This window comes from Lipotes vexillifer, unplaced genomic scaffold (genome assembly GCF_000442215.2).
Source record: "Lipotes vexillifer unplaced genomic scaffold, Lipotes_vexillifer_v1.1 scaffold441, whole genome shotgun sequence".
Lineage (NCBI taxonomy): Eukaryota > Metazoa > Chordata > Mammalia > Artiodactyla > Lipotidae > Lipotes > Lipotes vexillifer.
Window position 1 is genome coordinate 754,870 of NW_006773600.1, and position 20,457 is coordinate 775,326.

General features: G+C 34.9%; 1 protein-coding gene and 1 pseudogene across 1 annotated transcript in view; both read right to left on the bottom strand.

The window, feature by feature from the left end:
• MDGA2 (MAM domain containing glycosylphosphatidylinositol anchor 2) overlaps positions 1–20,457 on the bottom strand; it is an 846,526-nt gene that overhangs the window by 203,498 nt on the left and 622,571 nt on the right. The window lies entirely within an intron of this gene.
• LOC103091334 (histidine triad nucleotide-binding protein 1 pseudogene) lies at positions 16,235–16,714 on the bottom strand (annotated as a pseudogene).

Genomic DNA, 20,457 nt, shown 5'->3' on the forward strand with positions numbered 1-20,457 from the left:
TTTCAAAAATATATTTCAATAATCTAAGAATTTAATTTTCTCAAGTAAAGCTAATTTCTGATTTTACTGAAGATATTTATGAGAAAATTAGATTGATTTTACAGGAACTTACCTTACTGTGCTGGAATATATTTATGTTAGGGTTTGGTGAAAAATGAACTAATAAGAGGCAAGTACTACTCAATGAGTTTTCCTACAAACAATATCACCTGTTCCACTGGAAGACTTTTACTTCTCATACAAATGTGTATGAATTCAAAACTATTTATGCAATAGGACATCTATCAAAAAAGCATGGGCTACGTGAGCCGTGGCCGCTGGGCCTGCGCGTCCGGAGCCTGTGCTCCGCAAATGGGAGAGGCCGCGACAGTGAGAGGCCCGCATAACGCAAGGAAAAAAAAAAAAAAAAGCATGGGCTAAATTAGAAGGACAGAATAAGAATAACCAGAAATATATGAATAATTCTATCATTGTGATAAATGTCATATGCTTCCCCTCTTTGGAGTTAATACTGAATATGGACAAAAAAGGCAAAGGTTTTATTCTCCCTTCTAGCATTACTGTGCTCCAGTGCCCAGGAACAAAAACAAATATAATTAATGTTTAAAGTATTTTTCAACTAATATTGAAATGTTGTTCCTCTTTATTACACATAGAGAAAAATAAATTTAAGTACAAAGTAATATGAGAATTAGTTATCTTGCTATTTAAATATCTTCATGTCTTTTTCATTTAATCCCTTCATTTACTTCTAATTAAAAAAACAAAAAGTAAATAATGCTAGCATCTTAGAAATCAGAAAATATGAAACACTAACCACTACCTTCTTGAAGTAGATATATATATATTCTAGGAACTGGCATTAACAAAAAACATGTTTAAAAATGGCTGCATTTTTAAAACCTCCATGATTAGATAATTTACTCTTGTAAATATAAACAACTAAATAATTTAGTTAAATAATTTGTTCTTTTTGAAGTGAACCACCAGGGAATGATGCAATTCTAAATAAGCATCATCTAGTAACAATAGGATTGAAAGAAGCTGCAATATTTATTCACCCTCCATGAGAAAGGACACAGAATAACAGCAATAACCTCAGCATTTAACATTAATTATGCTCCTATTGTGTGCCAGGCATAGTTAGGGATTTTACATTTTCATTAATTCTCATGACAATCCTAGGATCAAATATTTAATATTAAAATTTAACAAATGAGAACACTGAAAATGAGAGGATAAATACTTTGAACAGAACTCAAATTGAGGACAATTTATAGCAGGTGGCCAATGTAGAGATATGAACCCTGAAGCAGGCTCCAGTAAAGTATGGTGTCTGGAATGAATAACTTGAGTTAGTACTGGACTCTTGCTCATAATTAGTCTGTTCTTATGGACAAACTGGACCAGTTTTACCTGCCCATCTCTTGGTTACTGTCTCAGGGACAATAAAAAAGAGTCAAGGTAGAAATGCGAGGGAGTAAATAACACGTATGTTGCAAATTAGCTTATCTATCTGTCTTACATCTTATATGTCTATTTTAAATATCTGTATCTACCTGTATGAGAATAATTCCCGTATACAAGTCAAAACTTCTTATAAGATATACCACTCCAAATAAATATCCAAATTATGATACATTTATGTGAAATCAATGAAAATAAATTATACATTAAAAGATTATTTAATGGAATGTTATTATTTGAAATCGGAAGATTTCATCTCTTCCAAAATCAAACCACATGACCTTGGCCAAGCTTAAGCACTCTGAGTATGAATTTCTTCATTTTCAAAGCTAAGAATTTATACTTTACCAGCTCCAAGGTTATTAATGTTCTGACTATAGGAACAAACAGTAAAAAGTTAAAGATAGGAGTGGGGCTAATAATAAGTATCTATTTTCTAACTTAATAAGATGAATATTCAAAGATCTTATTACATTAGGCCAGTCTAACAAAAACAGATCCTTGACTAGCTATATTTTTTTAAGTTTATCATGCTAGATAGTTCAAAAACTCCCTTGTTAATGTATGTTATTCATTTGTTAGATAAACTTTTCTCCCGATGTAATCAAAATCATAGAAATGTAAACCTCAGTTTCAATCTAGGTAAGTTACAAGCTGATTTTTTAATAAATTTGCTCATTTTAAAATAAACACCAAAGGCTAATTAAAATAAAGTTTATTTTCCATCTCTTCCATGAGGCTTTTTAAATCTTGATTTCAGAGTTAACCCTTTCTTTGCAACTTTCTTGGACAAGAAGTTCTTAAAACTTGTCATAGTTTTTATAGACTTCTCTCTCTCTCCACATTAAATTTTCCATTCTCTAGAATGCTCTAAATTATTATCATAATTTTTCTGTCAGGAGATTTTGTTTGTTCTCATGAATATCTCTCTGTTTTGCATGTTTATAATGTGAACTGTAACTTTACCCCAATGTTCTTCCAGTCAATGATTGCAGCCTACTACTATTTTCCAAAAGTCTTGCAAATCCCCAAACCTAAGCACTATTTATTTCTTGACTTAGTTGTTAGTTAATTATCAGGACACTTGATCTGCTAATTGAAAACAATAGACTTTTCTTTGTTTCACCATCTTCTAACTCACCACTTCCACTCAGCCGCTTTGGTTTCTCTATCAAAAATAACCCTCATATCAGCCTAGCTTTCTTGGTATAAGTCATCCTTATCTCTTCTTGTGACAGTGTCCTAAGTGGTCTTTCTGCTGCCAGTTTAATTCTTCCAGGCCTCCTGCTTCTGTGTCATAAACTTTATCAACATAAATAAAATCATTTTCCTGTAACTATGAAAAACTTCAATCCTCAATGAGTGTGCTCATCATAATACTGCTTTAATTTAAAAAAATAATAACTGAAAACAGCCTGACAGATTAACTAAAAAAAATCGTGTTACAGTCACATAATAGATTATGATACAGCCTTTTTAAATGATGATGTAATAGACCCACATTTATTGACAAAGATATTTATATTGTTAAGCAAGAAAAACATGCTAGTGAATAGCATGAATAGCTACAACTACTATTAAAAAGTGAGTAAGACATGTTACTGAGAAGTATGTACAGTATCACATTTTTATATAAAAAAGACATGCTAATGACTGATAACAGAGAGTTTCTTAAAGGGATAATATACATGATTCATCTTTATACTTGCAGCATCCCACACTCTATTTTACACATAATACGAACTCAGTAAAAATGTTTATACCAAATGTACAAATTAAGACAGTGAGGCAGTTGAGCACTGATTTATGGAAGAGAACAAGATTTACATGGGGAAAAATGTAGAGGAAAAGAAAGCCCAGAGGGAACTATACCAAAACACTAACAGTGGTTCTCCCTGAGTGTGGGATTATTGGTAATTTTTTTGTATATTGTTCATTTTTCATTCTTCTATAATATGTGCTATGCATATTATAGTCTTCAAGAAGCCCAGAGAAAATTAAAATGTTAATGCAATCTATTATCCAAAGCTCATTTGATGAAAACTCCACTTTTTAATAACAACAAGTGTATCACTCTAGACACGGTATTCTAGAAACATAGTCTTAGAAATGCTCCTCTAGAATCACTCACTCCTACAACACTCATCTCTTACAATTTCACTGACTAGTGAACCTCAGTGCCCTTGCAGTTCTTTCCTGTATTTGGCAAGTCAGGCCCTTGTCTTCTAGCACCCCCTACCTGCCCCATGTGTTGAGATTTAGTTCAAAGTTACTGCTTATGTGATGATATTTTGCCTACCCCTAGGCTGAGTTTGTTGCTCACTCTTCCTGACCACATATTACATTGTATACCCATTTAACCTGTACTCGAAGCTTCACCCTGTATCTTCTTCCATCTCTATATCCCTGACCAGATAGCTCCTTGAAGGCACAGAGGGTCTAACTCTGATGCCTTGCTTTCCTGGATGGCACAGACCAGGAAGTCATGAAATAATTGAGGAAGGAAGAGGGGGAGAGAGGGCAAGAGGGTAGGAAGGGGAAAAGATTAAAATCTGTGAACATAAAAGAAATAAATGTAACAGATAAAAATCATGAACATTTTAAAAAAAGTAATAAATAACAATGTAATGTAATAATTCTATATAATCAGTGATCCATACAACTAGCAGAATCTCCTCTAAAATATATTGTTAGTATAGATTTCAGATGCAGTAGATCTTCAAATTTGTGAAGGTGTGTGAGAGATGAGACAGTAAAAACAGGATTCGTATAGTTTTCCTTTTCTTTCTCCTTTCATTTAAGATTTGGATAGGTAAGTTGTAAATTTAAAAAACAAACGAACAGAAAACAAACTAAAGAGCCAATTTGAGGACATGACATTTAATTTTGTCATGATGTTTTTATGCTCTTTCTCTAATCAACTAAATTATTTTTTCTTAAAATATTGTCTCACAATGAAAACGTTAAATTAAGTAGAAGAATTTGAAATGTCTGCAACTTGTGAGATTTATTCATAATGCATTTGCTAGAAAAAAGTCCCTCCTAATAAAAAAACAAAGATACATTCTTTGACATATAGTCTATACACTGTCCTTGCTTTATTTTTCTTACCTGAAATGCTACTGTAGGAGATGCTATAATCGGAGAAACTTAAAAAACATGGTATGGCACCAAAACTTCTCATTCCAAACATAAAAAAAAACAGACAAGTAATATGAACAAACTGGTTCTCTGTCAACTTTTCCACTGTATCACAGACTGTAAAATAAAGTAAGTATAGAAAATAAAAATGCTTCCATTTCTTCATTGGGAAGGAAGGTGAGGAAATTTAATCTTCAGTTTTTACTCAGAAAATGGCTGGCTTATTTTTCCTACTCAAAAAAATACAGGGGACTTCCCTGGTGGCGCAGTGGTTGAGAGTCCGCCTGCCGATGCAGGGCACATGGGTTTGTGCCCCGGTCCGGGAGGATCCCACATGCCGGCCCGGCAACAAAAAAAAAAAAAAAAAAAAAAAAAAAAAAAAAAAATACAGGGGAAGGTTAGTTCATCTCAACTACATGAGAAAATATCATGCTATTTGAAACAAAGACATAAGCATATGCTTACTATGAACTTATTGGTTTAAATATGTAAATACACATAGTGCACTTTAATAGCAGATGTTTAAACAAAAGATATACTTCTTTTAATACATTATAATTTTTTATAATAAACTAAGTAATAAGTAGAATTGTCTCCAGAAGGACAACCAGACTCATATTTTCAAGAATCTTAAAATAAGTATGGCACTAATTCAATCGTATTTGAATTTAGGGGGAGAAATAGTTTATAGCACATATGTATGTTCTAGAGTAGAATATATAATCTACATTTAAAGCATAAGTAAATAAGACCAAAAATATTGTTTATGAAAGTGAACCCCAGAAGTCAGAATTCAAGAATTCTCATGCTGACTAGGTATATATACACACATGTAAAAAAGTTAAGACTCAAGTAAATAGTGAATTTGTAGACTCAACTAATCCAAATGAACCAAATTGATTGTATTATTTAACCTTCAAAAACAACAGGTGAGGTAAAAAAATTTATTATAGACTTGACGTGAGTTTCATCCTTGGTGATCTACTGATTGAAACTCCAAGCTTAGCTATATACTTATTGCACACCACATAGTTTTAAAGGAAAGATACCTCTATCACACTTGAGCGCTTTCTCAGTGTCTGAGTCAGCAGTTCTCAATTTTTGTTTCCAACACATTACAGATTAGCTTTGTAAGCATGACACCTGCATGTGGATATAGTCAGATTTTGAGGTTTTGAAAAATCACAAAATAATTTTACATGGAAGTAAAGAACTGAATAGTTTGCAATTGCAATCACTATCAATGGCACATCAGTAATACCTTCTCATAATGGACTATGGGATAAGTAAGATAAGCGTTTGGTTAAGTGAAATTGTCAGCATCTTGTAACTCCACTCAATTCTCTTCCATTCAATTAAGTATCTTCAATGTAAGTGAGAATAATATCAATACTGTAATTTGTATTTTAAAACCTCCATACACTAATAGTGGAACTCTTCTAATTCTCATGCACCTCATAGCTGATTTGATGAGCACACACTAAGATTTGGAATAACTGCCTTAATATATGGAATTTTTAAGAATAAGCGGTCATTGAGAAATATTCATATGATGATATAAGGTAAATTTGAGAATTCCCTTCAACTTAAAAATAATTCTAATCCAAATCCCCAAAATACTTTTTAAACTAATAAGCTTGACCCATTTTCTTAATAATTATATGTCAATTAAAATGTATAGCAAGATGTGCTTGAAAAATATTCAAGGTGACAAAAGAAATCCAACATGCTAAAGACTCCTCATTTACTAATGGATTTGCTCATATTTGCTTTCTTTTAGAGACCATGACGGGTAACAATATTTGATGAAAGACAGAGACACTCTAGAGCTCATTTCTCATGAAAGGAATAAAGGTTGCCAATGGATACTTCCTGTTTTGTAAAAACACAGAGACAATATGGTGATTTATATGATATGCAGCACATAGAGTATTTTTGCAATTGTTGTCGTTTTAAAATATGCAGAACTTCCCTGAGCCAAAGGTTAATATAATAATATATTGCATTGCTGCACTTCCTTCTGAATTATCTTCCCTCATATAAATGGATCACTAAAATCTAACTGACAAATGCTTCTTCCTCCTCTTAAAATAATCTTACCATTTCTGAATGAATCTCTCTTAAAAATCCTATTATTCTACCACTCAAATAGCTTTAGTAGCTCCCCATTTTCTAGAACGTCTAAATCCCATTGCTTATTTTCCATTTTACCTGCCAACCCTTATCAAGCCATAGTGCTTCTGTGAAAAGCTCACTATTCAATTTTGATAGGTCTCTTGGTCTGCTTAACAATTGGCTCATTTCCTACTCCTTGCCTTCCTTCCTTCACTCCAGGAATGACTTTCCCGTCATAATACCCATCCAATGATTTCCCATTCTTCTAAGACCCAACTGAAACCTCCTGTTCTCTTAAGTCTCCTGATTTCTGTATCTTTTATTCATCCTCCATGTCTCTGAATTATAGCGTATCTGATTTATTCTAACTATGTCACGACAAAATGTCTACTCTTTTACATATGTAGACAAAACATTCTGAGGTCAGTACTAGGCTTTATCTATTTCCTCAGAAAATAGCTCCCTCACCATGTGATATTTTAAAGTATTTTAGAGGTGCTTAATAAATTCATGATTAATTGATGGAGCACCTATCAAGGTTACTAAGCAACCAGAGTAAGAAAACTATTGATGAATAGTCACCTCTTGATTATCAAAGGCTTAATTATAAAGTATATAAATTTCAAGATCATTTTCACACATCAACTCTTTCTATTTTTAGTTTAAAAAAACACAAAAACCATAGGTTTTCATAAAGTTAGCACGTATACTAGATTTTAATTTGGGTATAATAATGAAACAGGGGGTAAAATATTGGAAGTATTTGGTAGTATTGAGTAATTTGTCCATGCTATGGCTTTCCTCTATCATCAATTTTAAAGAAAGGCTAGTTAGCTCTACAACAGAATGTCCATTTGGACCCATATTCTAAGACTTGTATTACTTACAGTCTTGTGGGTAAATCATATATGAAATAGGCATTTATTTTTCAACATGCCATCATACCATATGGTAAGCTTACTGTTTTTGTCCATAATATGAATAAGCATAAATACATCTCTTATCATACTCTGTAAATAAAAACTGCCTTTTCTGCACTGACATACACACTTTTTTTTACTGACTCACCTATAATAAATGAGGAGATGCTAATAAAACAGGATTGACAATGTTTTACAAATCTAGCTATAGAGAAAGAAGAAAGCATGTATTAAAAACAAACATGAGGTTAAAATAGCACGGTGTTTGCATTTTGAAATTCTTAGGGGAAATGTGCATGCACACACACACCCATACATACACACATGCACAACGCTTATTTTTTAAAGAGTTATAGAAAATCTTATTACAATGGTATTGTTAGTTATTTAAAACATATGGGGAGATGCAGAATCCTGAAGCGTAGCAACTCTGGAGAGTTTAGTATTAGAAGATGGAGGACATGCAGTGCCATTCAATCAGGAAAACAGGTTTGGCAGGCAACAGTTATGGCTGTTCCAACTTCCCTCTCCCAGCAGGTGTTGCTATGGCACAAGAATAGCCTCCGAGGGATTCAGTGGAATACAAAGTGTAAGATGAAAGAGCAAAAGAGAAAATCATTCATATGGCATTCATATTTTCTCTGCTACACAAGCTACAAGGCCAGTTGAAAATAAATACTTGCCGCCTCATAAACAGATAAGTGAAGGAGACCTTAAGCTGGGGTTGCTTATGTAGCATTTGCTTAAGTTTAGTTTTCAAGTATCTTGAATTGCTATGATCTTCACATAATTTGGTTTGCTAACTTGAGCTTATAGTAAAATATTTTCTAGAATCATTAATATAAATCTATAGCAACAAGACAATTTTTTACTGACATTTTTGGGAAAAGGTGTGAAAGCATATCTTTTTTCTGAGTTTAACCTCCCTTTCCTGACTTATGGTATGTGTTTCTCATGTACTGAAATACAGAAATGAACGACAGTCACTGACTAATTATGTAAAGCCTCGCATGTGAAAAACTTGTTTTCTTTGAGACAACTAAATAAAAAAAACAGGACTAAGATAATTCTGCTTGCTAGTGACCCGAATGATGTTAACATTTTAGCAAGCTAGGAATCTGAACTAGACTGAGAAGAACTTGCTTTTTTCTGTAATAAGAAAGGAGATATTAGTCAAAACCTCAAATAAAGTGCTAAGATCTTTAATTACTAAGATATGACCAGGTCATTTGATGAAAAGCTAATCAATCTATAATCATTTCTGGGAAATAGGGGACCAATTCCTCAACTAAACTCTCTACTGTTAATCAAGTTCCATTTCATGTTTGGTATATATTTTTTTCAATAATGCAGAGTAAAGGTGGAAAACTATAGTTAATTGGGTATAAACAATTGATTAAGAATTTAAACTTGAAAAGTTGAATACCACATTCTATACATGTATTATACAAACTAAAGGTAACAAACAGGAAAGAGTCCTATAGCTTAAAAGTTAGCTCAGAGATTCCCAAATTCCTGGAATTCTGATATTCCATTATACATCTGTGTTCTTGCCTACTCACTCTTGAAAATGGTGCCATGATTTATCCAAATATATTTAAATGCATGTATAAATGCACTATCCCTTAAATTAACATTATGGGAGTAACAAAAGCAGAACTGCATGTATGAAACTTATGTCCTAGGCTGGAGCTATTACTGATTCATTTTAATACACATTTTTGAGCCCCTCAAATAGGTAAATATGCTTAAGACTGGGGGCAAGAGAGATAAATTAGACCTTTAACTACTTTAAAAATTTTCAGTATGCATTATGGAAGCTGATAAATAGGGAGAATTCTCAGTAACTGATAACTGCTCACAATCATTTTTAAATCAGAAGGCCTTTTTTAATTGACATGCATAGTCTGGAAGAGTTGTAAGTGTACAAGATTAGAAATTGGACTTGGACACAGGGCCTAACCACTTACTAGCTGTGCAATCTTGGATTATCTTAATCTGTTTTCTCATCAGCAAATAAGGCTGAGGAAAAGGAGAATTTGATGAGAATTTAAAGATAAAATGGCATAATGCACATTAGAGCATCCTCTGAAGTATAAAGTATTTCAAGTTGTGTAATATACTTGTAAAGAGTGAGGCTCAGGTCTGGCAGCCTAGATTCAGATCTTAGCTCTACCACCTATTAGCTGCATGACCTCAGGAAAGTTATCTAACCAGTATCTCTCAGTTTAAGTAAAGTGAATATAATACTACCTACTTCAATTTTCTTTTTTTAGAATTAAGCAGTATAATACACATAAAATCTTGAACACAAGGTCTCTCATATAGTAAACACTTAATATATGTTAGTTATTATATTTTCTCCTCAATGCCTTGTATTATGGTGATATCAATGACTGTATTTTATTGTTCTGCATATATTTCTATATTGAGGGCAAATATTTTGTTTTATTCATACCTATGATGTCTCAAGTACTGAACATGGGTACACATAGGGTCAACAAAATATTTTATAAATTTTATATATATATCATTACCATTGTCAGCTGTCTTGGAAATATGCATTCATTTCAGATGAGGACACTATTTGAAGATAATATTTTGGAGAGGACAAGAGTGAACCTTTTTAATCTGAGTAGTCAGAGGCAACCCCCAAAGCCATCCAAGGAAAGAAGGTGCAGATTTCTGCCATTAGATATAATAATTTGAACTGTGTGTTTGGACTGTATTATAAAATGGCACATAATACAGATATCCTTTGTCAGTTGCTTCATTTGCAAATATTTTCTCCCATTCTGAGGGTTGTCTTTTGGTCTTGTTTATGGTTTCCTTTGTAGTGCAAAAGCTTTGAAGTTTCATTAGGCCCCATTTGTTTATTTTTGTTTTTATTTCCATTTCTCTAGGAGGTGGGTTAAAAAGGATCTTGCTGTGATTTATGTCATAGAGTGTTCTGCCTATGTTTTCCTCTAAGAGTTTGATAGTGTCTGGTCTTACCTTTAGGTCTTTAATCCATTTTGACCTTATTTTTGTGTATGGTGTTAGGGAGTGTTCTAATCTCATACTTTTACATGTACCTGTCCAGTTTTCCCAGCACCACTTATTGAAGAGGCTGCCCTTGCAACTCTATTTACAATAGCCAGAAGATGGAAGCAACCTAAGTGTCCATCATTGGATGAATGGATAAAGAAGATGTGGCACATATATACAATGGAATACTACTCAGCCATAAAAAGAAAAGAAACTGAGTTATTTGTAGTGAGGTGGCTGGACCTAGAGTCTGTCATAAAGAGTGAAGTAAGTCAGAAAGAGAAAGACAAGTACTGTATGCTAACACGTATATATGGAATTTAAGGAAAAAAAAAATGTCATGAAGAACCTAGGGGTAAGACAGGAATAAAGACACAGACCTACTAGAGAATGGACTTGAGGATATGGGGAGGGGGAAGGGTAAGCTGTGACAAAGTGAGAGAGTGGCATGGACATATATATACTACCAAACATAAAATAGCTAATGGGAAGCAGCCACATAGCACAGGGAGATCAGCTTGGTGATTTGTGACCACGTAGAGGGGTGGGATAGGGAGGGTGGGAGGGAGATGCAAGAGGGAAGAGATATGGGAACATATGTATATGTATGACTGATTCACTTTGTTATAAAGCAGAAACTAACACACCATTGTAAAGCAATTATATTCCAATAAAGATGTTAAAAAAAATACAGATATCCTAGTGCCCATTCTATTCCTATGAAGTAATGAGGTTTGGACATTCCTCCATACATCTATCTCTCTCTTATGAAGACGACAAAATGTCATTGCTGTACATTTTCACAAAGGTCAGGGTCTTGCCATGAAAACTAGGAAAGAATAAGTAAAAAGGAGCTATCTGATCATGTTAATTATGTGATTGCTTTCCTGTGGGTGAAGGAATTCTAAATTAAAAGGATAAGCTATAAATTATATATCAAAAGTGCAATGAAAGCACAGCAAAATAAAGATGCTTTAAAGAAATCCACAATTTATTTTATTTTCTAGAGCAGGGGTCCCCAATCCCTGAGTCATGGACCGGTACTGGTCCATGGCCTGTTGGGGAACCGGGCCGCACAGCAGGAGGTGAGCAGCGGGCGGGCCAGCGAACCTTCATCTGCCGCCCCCCATCGTTCGCATTACCACCTGAACCATCCGGCCCCCTCCTCCGCGCACCACGCCCAGTCTGTGGAGTAACTGTCTTCCATGAAACCTGTCCCTGGTGCCCAAAAGGTTGGGGACCGCTATTCTAGAGCAACTGCTGCTCACAATGATAAACTCTTCAGTGCCTAATGGCTAGAAAAATCAATTTACATCTATAATAAAAAGGCCATTTGTCTCCTTGTAGAATCCATCTGACATTGTTTGGCCTCTCATACATGATCACTCTGAACAATGCCTGTGGTTTACAAATTCCCTAATTACATCACTGATTATGTACTACTGAATATGCCTTATCCTGTGGAAATAGACACTATCACCATTTTAATAAACATTTTGACATAAAATGAAGCTGGCTCTTTCATGCTTTGTCAAGAGCAAAGTGAAACAACCAGTGAACACAATGTTCCATCAACAGATCAGGACCACGTGTTCTTTAGAGCAAATGAGGTTTAATTAACAGATCCATTAGCAGAGAATTGGTCAGTTAAAACATAGGAGAAGGGTTTTCTTATAACACATGGACACTTTATTAACAAATATTCTACAAATGCATGATTGTATTTTATGACCCATTCTGCCAGTCTGTAGAAGTATAGAATGCTACAGTAAAAATATGGGCCTAATTTTAAAACCACATAAAAACTCATATAACATCATTGATTGGAATGATATATAACTCATTCTAAGCTAATAAGTGTGTGAATAGAGTTTAGTACCATTTTATTAATATAGTTTTACATTCCATTTTATTCCTAAGTAAGGATATTTCCGTTTAAATGTCAACTAAATACATTTTGTTTACAAGTATTATTTAGATAGTCTTGGTGAAAGTGGACTACTTATGTTTCATTTATAGTGAACTGTAATTCATACTAAGTGCATTTTAGAGTGCAGACATTTGAACTCCTTGTCATTTTATTATTTCTACTTCGTGTATTTAAATTACCAATATATTTCATACTGTGCATAGAACCTTTTTTTAAAGTGCAATGATATGCTTTTAATTTCACATCTTTTTTAATCTCATCATTATTATGGTAGAACATCCCTAAAATTTGGGAAATTCTGATGTATTTACCTGATTTATTTATGTACTCAGAGGAATCTGGTGTCCTCAGTTCTTCCCTTCCCCTGCAAACTATTGTCTTGTCTCCTTATCTAAAGCTTTCAGTTCTGAGCTTAGGCTGTCTCTTAGGCTGACTTTCACCCAACAGGACCACCCAAGCTCCAATTCTTTAGTCAGAGAGGTAAGAAGGCAGACATGCCATGATTTGGGTTTTCTGAAATGGATTCACTCAACAAAAATATTTACATTTCTCAAAGTTTATCCCTGGAGTCTGAAATCTCATTACATGTGCTTGTTCCATTGAGAAGCTGTGTGTTTTGTGTAAAGAACCTGGGTTTTGCAGTCAGAATTGACCTATGTTTAACACTTTGAAATGCTTCAGCATATGCTAATGCTTTGCTTCTTAAACTGGGTGTGGATATATATGTGTGTAAACTATTTAAGCTTTAGGCTTACAATTCATGCATTTTCTGTGTTTTTGTTATGTTGCTATAAAAGTTAAAAAAAAATATTTTACCATAGACAATGTGATCTACACTTGCGTGCTGCAAGTTTTAATGTATAGACTAGGGTTACTTTAATATGTAATTCATGCCACTCAGAAGCACACATCCCTAGATGTGGTTAGGCAGCATTTTAAAGACACAAACTCTGGGTCCACTCTTCTCAGGAAGTTAGAACAAGACAAGTATCATCATGTTGAGTTGCCCTAGAGAATTTTTAACCTAGCATAACGCTGAAAGTGGTCTCCTTTGTTGAAATGAATATTGCTCGATCTATGCACCTAGGTTAGAACAGGGTAAGGCCATGCCCCATTTTAGTGAGAGGAATATGAGATGAGCAAATGGGACCTGACATCCTAACACTCTTTGAAGCGGTGTTCTCAGAGTAGGGGAGAGTGTTTTGCCCCACTATCAACCCAACACATGGTCACAGGAACCAACTAGAATATTACCTGAATTCCTTTTAGAATATTTTAATACCTGCCTACAGTGATCTTTTGATGCAAGGCCCTTGTCAAAGGCCATAACCGAATATCAGAATCACCTACGATAGTAAAGGGACATACCCATTTAACGTAAGATGCTGCAAGCTTATACTGAATTTGGAATCTGAGATTGTAAACTTGAATCAGGTTATGGCTATAGGAAGTGAACAAGTACCTAAGCTTTGGGATCCCATTTCCCTCTCTATAAATGGAAGGCACTAGGTAATCTATAAACATCCTCAGTATTTAAAAACGATGCCAATAACTGAGACATTTAGAAATCTTTTAAAAATGTTTTACAAAATAGGTATATGGGAACCTGCCCCAATAATCTTTTGTTTTTGTTTAAAAATAAATATTCAGAATTCATAAATATCCTCAAATTGTGCCACCAAAATCCTAATTGTAATGATTTTCTAAATTTATTTAATCTCTTTGCTAAGCTCACTGATATCACACAATGAAGGATGAAAAATTAAGACTGTAAAAACTAATGAGGCCCTTTTTATATATTAAAATAAAATGAATTCATTTGTAAGCAGATTTTCAGGGGAAAGTCCTTTGCACTAATGGTAGTTCTAACTTCTATTTTGGAGCTATTGTAAGAAATAGCTTTAAGACATTCCAAACTGTAAAATGAAACCTAGTAACTACAAATTATATCACTATAATAATTATTCTATCTAATGCCAGAAATCTAGGATTCTAGATCTTTTGCTATCACATAGATCAAAACGGTGATCAAACTGTTAGTCTATGGATCTAGTCTCTATGGCTACTTCTATTTATTTTTCTGTTCTTCAATTGATAATGGTAGCTTGGTAGTATCATCTAAAAATGACATAAAAATTCCAAGTGTTATCATAATCATATCAGTAGTGAATCTAATACCACTTCCCACATCTCTATCTTCTCCTCTAGTCAAGAGACACAGAGTGAGTCCTGGTATTGTAGCTTTAAATAATATACCCTGATTTACATCCATTCTCAACTATGAGTTTGATGGAGACATTTATTCTTCATCAGTTAATGAATATAATTTTCATAATTCTTTCTTTAACTTGTGTAAGTTATTGCTAGTTATTATAATATTAAGTGCAAATTATGGAACTAACTAATTGTGTTCAGTCCTCTGGATTAGAAGAATCTCTATTCAGTCATTTAAAATTCAAATAGTTTCCATGTCCCCATTGCTTGCATTTATAAGTGGATGAAGGGTATAGGAAACATAAATTGGGCATTCTTTCCTATTTCTCATTGACCTGTTCTTATCTCAATGTAATCTGGGAATTTCAAAAAGTGTTTAATTCTGCCAAGTGAAGGAAATCCTCAACACATGACACAGTAATTAGACAACAGCTAATGAACCACTGTTAAACTATGGCTTGTAAGGTAGAATCTTGGTTCTGATATTTGGGGAAGAAAGTGCTGGATATTTTAAGATGATAATTGGAGGAAAATCGTAAATCCGATGTTATTTTCATAATTAGATAGATTCAGTTTTATGAGAAAATGCAATATAAAAACATGATTAATGTTTATTCAACTACTACAGAAAATAGAGAATTAATTTAATGCAGCCAATCTTTGCATTTATGCTCTCCCCCAAAATAAGCAGTAGAAATATTGATATAATTTATGCTTCTCAAAACGACTTATAACTTCCTGACAAGGCCAACTAAAAATGTTTCCAAAATCCTTCTCACTTTTGTAAATGATCTAATTGAAAAGAGAATTAGTGTAATTGTTACTGTCTGTAAATCTCTTTCTTTCATTCTCTCTCCTTCCCAGCCACCTTCCCTCCTTCAATTCCCAATCCTTTCACTTGAAAAAAATACAAGAGCTCACTTCCACTATCAAATTCCATGCATCAATATTAAAGTACCTGAAACAAATATAATCTTCACATGCTGATGAAAAGGTACTGAAGGCTCTAAAGATGCTGTAAATACAGGAAGTTTTCCACTGAATATTCCCCTCTTTCATTTGGTTTCCACTGACCACTCTTTTTTCCCATTTTCTTCATGGTTTCTGCTTTTTCCACCATGTCCTTGGACATTTTGTTTGTTTGTTTTTGCTTCATACTCTCTTCTTGGATAAGCTCATCCACTTCTAATTAAGGCAACTACTTGTGAAGTCCATGTTCTACTTCTGACCTTTCTCTCAATTATTAAACCCTACTTTTTTTTTTTGGACCATACAACAATCTTTTACTATGTATGGGTTTTTTAAATTATTTCTGCAATCTCTCCATACACAGGCAAAAAAATAAAAGTATTGTTTAGCATATTGTAACTTGCAAACTTGATCACTGAATAGAGAAGGGAAAATTATCCCTACAACACACTTAACAAGGAGGCCAATTCATCTGCCGACCTCCAAGAACATGGAGATGAACCCGATAGACAGACTGTCCCCCATCTGAACCTTCATTCACCACCAATTGATAACCCTTCTTCAGGCCCAGATCAGCAGTACATTTCTTGCCAACAATCATTAAATGTCCAAGAAGACTTTCACCATTATCTTCTGCTGCAGAAATCTGGGATATATGTTTCTTGGGTGTCACCAGAAAATGTGTCGGTGCTTGAGGGGAAATGTCATGGAAAGTGAGACACTGGTCATCCTCATAAATGATTCTGGCTGGAATTTCCTTGTGAATGATCTTCCCAAAAATCGTGTCACCACCAGGCCAGGAAGCCTGAGCCTTAGCCCAAACCCTACTTTCTAACTGGTCACCAGAAACTTGAGAATGTCTTACCAACCTTTCAAGTACACCTAATCCCAAACCAATTTGTCCTCTCAAACCTTTCCTTAAGTCCCTCATTCAGACTTAACATTCCTCAGAATGTGGCATTACCATATTCTGAACTGAAATATAACATTTTGGAATCACAGAAGTGTAACATACTTTGGGAGGACTCGAAGAACTCATCTAAGCAAATGGCTTTCAACTACATGTTTTTAATACTGTGTGCACATGTATGTGTTTGTGAACTTAAGTCAGAATCCCCTGTCCAAATTTAATCGTAGATAGAAGTTCTATATATAAAAGAGATATATATTTTGTTCTATGTGAAATGGCAAGGGAAATAAAAAAGGGTAAAATTCTCATCTGGCTACTTCCCTTCCCTGAACAGTTCAGTAGACCCTGAGAATAGTTTTTAAAAATCTCTAGTTGCCTTTGGAACACCATTTAGAAATCAGTTACCCAGCTGATCCCTTTATTCTACAGATGGAAAGTTTTGGGGTCCAGCCAGACATAAGGTTGCAATGCTATTAAGTGGTAAACTTGGGCCTGGACCCAAGTCCAGGGCTCTGCACACACTAAGCTGCCTGATGTCAATCAGGCACTCTCCCAATTGACTTGAGAGCATTGGTCACTGACTTAACGGCCCCTTAACAGAGGTTGTGAGTGTCCCTCAGTACCTCATCTGATTCCTATCAACCTCTTCAGCTGAATAAATAGTCTCCCCCCCAACCTGACCACCACACACACACTCTAATGGGCAGACTCTTTTTTTCTTATATTCCTTTTTTTCCACTCTATTTCCTCAAACTCTTTCTTAAAAGTATCCTAAAGCCGTGGTGGAGAGAAAAGGAACTAAGATGTAAAGAGGTTACCTGACTTAGATGTAGTTTATGAGCGAGTCTCATGCTTCTTCTACCAGCTAAGCCTTCTGTATCTTTCCCTCTCTCACCTGACATATCCATAAAGTAATACATATCTCCACGGCCTTAATTTACTTCCTAATAAAAATTTTCTGCCTCCTCTCTCACATTATCACTAACGGACTCACTGAACACCTCCTCACAATGCAAAGGTAGTCTACAATGTTGGGAAAACAGAGGAAAAGTTTTCTTTGCCCAACTGATTGATTGCAAAGCTTCTGAAATGTCTTCTGAAACTCTCTTCTATTTCTCCACCGTCTTTCCTCTGTCTCTTTTTGGAACACTGCATATTCACCCAATGAATAGGCCCTCCTGACACCAATCTGATTATGCTGCTACCTTGATAAAATTCTGTGGTCGTTCTTGACTGTGTGAAGGAGATCTAATTAATTCATTTCCTCCTAAGATCTAGTGCCAAATAATCCCCATTCTTAATCCAGCTCAGATGCCGCCTGCTCTATGGAACTCTTGCTGAATAGATTCAATAATTTCATCCTGTATGCTTCTATATCACTCTGAGAGTTGATAAAGCAAATACTTGACTTTATCTGTTAATAAAAATTTTCAAGTGTATGGGATATAAAATCAATGAACTAGACCCTATACATTTTTATTTCTTCCTATAGTCCCTTTCCTATAGTGGTTGTTTAATAAATATTTTGGGAGGTTGAATGTGCACTACGTTTCATGAGTTAATCTCAGAATTGTGGAAGACAGCTCTAGCTAATTTCTCTTTACCATATTGGAACACTTGGCATTATTCCGACTTGAATTGTCAGTTAACCCTTGCCTCTCAAATTTAAATTTTCAACCGCAATCTTCCTCCGCTAAGAACAGATTATTTAAGGCTGAGGGCTTGTGAAATAAAGGTCAGATATACCAAATGGAAGGAAAAAAATACCAGTGATGTAAGCTGTAAATACTGTGTTCATCTCTTGTGGTAGGTTTCTTTTTTTTTTTTTTTTTGCGGTACGCGGGCCTCTCACTGCTGTGGTCTCTCCCGTCGCAGAGCACAGGCTCCAGCCGCTCCGTGGCACGTGGGATCCTCCCGGACCGGGGGTACGAACCCGCGTCCCCCGCATCGGCAGGCGGACTCAACCACTGCGCCACCAGGGAAGCCCGGTTTCCTATTTTTATTAAGAAAACCTTAGACGTTTTAGGAAGTCTCTGTAAACTGCTCTCATTTGATTTAACATACCTTTATTTTGTGTAATTTTAGCAATTTCTCTCTAAGGTCATTTAGCATATTCTAATGGGGCATTTGATAAGCCTTCTGGAGGTATCTTTATTCTGAAAATATTCAAGCATGGATTTTTGACTGTTTGAATGATTGATAACAATAGGGCACTAGACTTTAGCTCCAAACAGTCTTCATCAATGCTACCTGAGGCTAAATGATAAAAATAATAATAATACAAACAATAATATCTGATGTGGACAACTGACATTTTCTCAAACTTAATTTAGTGTGAGTATAACCATTTTTAGAAAACTTTGCTACTTTTCATTCATAATATATATTTTTTGGCTTTTCATTTGTTCTTTTTTTTTTTGAATTTTTGAATTTTATTTTTTTATACAGCAGTTTCTAATTAGTGATCAATTTTATACACATCAGTGTATACATGTCAATCCCAATCGCCCAATTCATCACACCACCACCCCTCACCCTGCGTGGCTTCTCCCCTTGGTGTCCATACATTTGTTCTCTACATCTGTGTCTCAATTTCTGCCCTGCAAACCAGTTCATCTGTACCATTTTTCTAGGTTCCACATATATGCGTTAATACACGATATTTGTTTTTCTTTTTCTGACTTACTTCACTCTGTATGACAGGCTATAGATCCATCCCCCTCTCAACAAATGACCCAATTTCGTTCCTTTTTATGGCTGAGTAATATTCCATTGTATATATGTACCCCATCTTCTTTATCCATTCGTCTGTCAATGGGCATTTAGGTTGCTTCCATGACCTGGCTGTTGTAAAGAGTGCTGCAATGAACATTGGGGTGCATGTGTCTTTTTGAATTGTGGTTTTCTCTGGGTATATGCCCAGTAGTGGGATTGCCGGATCATATGGTAATTCTATTTTTATTTTTTAAGGAACCTCCATACTGTTCCCCAAAGTGGCTGTATCAGTTTACATTCCCACCAACAGTGCAAGAGGGTTCCCTTTCCTCCACACCCTCTCCAGCATTTGTTGTTTGCAGATTTTCTGATGAAGCCCATTCTAACTGGTGTGAGGTGATACCTCATTGTAGTTTTGATTTACATTTCTCTAATAATTAGTGATGTTGAACAGCTTTTCATGTGCTTCTTGGCCATCTGTATGTCTTCTTTGGAGAAATGTCTATTTAGGTCTTCTGCCAAGTTTTGGATTGGGTTGTTTGTTTTTTTGATATTGAGCTGCATGAGCTGCTTGTAAATTTTGGAGATTAAATCTTTGTCACTTGCTTCATTTACAAATATTTTCTCCCATCCTGAGGGTGGTCTTTTGGTCTTATTCATGGTTTCCTTTGCTGTGCAAAAGCTTTTAAGTTTCATTAGGTCCCATTTGTTTATTTTTGTTTTTATTTCCATTACTCTAGGAGGTGGATCAAAAAAGATCTTGCTGTGATTTATGTCAAAGAGTGTTCTGCCTATGTTTTCCTCTAAGAGTTTTATAGTGTCCAGTCTTACATTTAGGTCTCTAATCCATTTTGCGTTTATTTTTGTGTATGGTGTTAGGGAGTGTTCTAATTTCATTCTTTTACATGTAGCTGTCCAGTTTTCCCAGCACCACTTGTTGAAGAGACTGTCTTTTCCCCATTGTATATGCTTGCCTCCTTTGTCATAGATTAGTTGACCATAGGTGTGTGGGTTTACCTCTGGGCTTTCTATCCTGTTCCATTGATCTA